The sequence below is a fragment of the Bombina bombina genome, chromosome 1 (genome assembly GCF_027579735.1).
Source record: "Bombina bombina isolate aBomBom1 chromosome 1, aBomBom1.pri, whole genome shotgun sequence".
NCBI lineage: Eukaryota > Metazoa > Chordata > Amphibia > Anura > Bombinatoridae > Bombina > Bombina bombina.
Genome location: NC_069499.1, coordinates 6162490 through 6164211, shown reverse-complemented (window position 1 = coordinate 6164211; position 1722 = coordinate 6162490).

Genomic DNA, 1722 nt, shown 5'->3' with positions numbered 1-1722 from the left:
TATGTATAAGGCTATACTGATAGGGTGTTTGGTGCATGTAACAGACATCCAGTAGAGGCGGTAATGACACATACTGTAAGGGAATACAGGAGTGCCTGGGGTATGTATAAGGTTACACTGATAGGGTGTTTGGTGCATGTAACAGACATCCAGTAGAGGCGGTAATGACACATACTGTAAGGGAATACAGGAGTGCCTGGGGTATGTATAAGGTTAGACTGATAGGGTGTTTGGTGCATGTAACAGACATCCAGTAGAGGCGGTAATGACACATACTGTAAGGGAATACAGCAGTGCCTGGGGTATGTATAAGGTTATACTGATAGGGTGTTCAGTGCATGTAACAGACATCCAGTAGAGGCAGTAATGACACATACTGTAAGGGAATACAGGAGTGCCTGGGGTATGTATAAGGTTATACTGATAGGGTGTTTGGTGCATGTAACAGACATCCAGTAGAGACGGTAATGACACATACAGTAAGGGAATACAGGAGTGCCGGGGTATGTATAAGGTTATACTGATAGGGTGTTTGGTGCATGTAACAGACATCCAGTAAAGGCGGTAATGACACATACTGTAAGGGAATACAGGAGTACCTGGGGTATGTATAAGGTTATACTGATAGGGTGTTTGGTGCATGTAACAGACATCCAGTAGAGGCGGTAATGACACATACTGTAAGGGAATACAGGAGTGCCTGGGGTATGTATAAGGTTATACTGATAGGGTGTTTGGTGCATGTAACAGACATCCAGTAGAGGCGGTAATGACACATACAGTAAGGGAATACAGCAGTGCCTGGGGTATGTATAAGGTTATACTGATAGGGTGTTTGGTGCATGTAACAGACATCCAGTAGAGGCGGTAATGACACATACTGTAAGGGAATATAGGAGTACCTCGGTTATGTATAAGGTTATACTGATAGGGTGTTTGGTGCATGTAACAGACATCCAGTAGAGGCGGTAATGACACATACTGTAAGGGAATACAGGAGTGCCGGGGTATGTATAAGGTTATACTGATAGGGTGTTTGGTGCATGGAATAGACATCCAGTAGAGGCGGTAATAACACATACTGTAAGGGAATACAGGAGTGCCGGGGTATGTATAAGGTTATACTGATAGGGTGTTTGGTGCATGTAACAGACATCCAGTAGAGGCGGTAATGACACATACTGTAAGGGAATACAGGAGTGCCTGAGGTATGTATAAGGTTATACTGATAGGGTGTTTGGTGCATGTAACAGACATCCAGTAGAGGCAGTAATGACACATACTGTAAGGGAATACAGGAGTGCCTGAGGTATGTATAAGGTTATACTGATAGGGTGTTTAGTGCATGTAATAGACATCCAGTAGAGGCGGTAATGACACATACTGTAAGGGAATACAGGAGTGCCTGGGGTATGTATAAGGTTATACTGATAGGGTGTTTGGTGCATAGAGCAGACATCCAGTAGAGGAGGTAATGACACATACTGTAAGGGAATACAGCAGTGCCTGGGGTATGTATAAGGTTATACTGATAGGGTGTTTCGTGCATGTAGCAGACATCCAGTAGAGGCAGTAATGACACATACTGTAAGGGAATACAGGAGTGCCTGAGGTATGTATAAGGTTATACTGATAGGGTGTTTGGTGCATGTAATAGACATCCAGTAGAGGCAGTTGTTACGGTTGCCTCCAGGCTGGCTGGAAGTTGGACCGTAGAAAAGG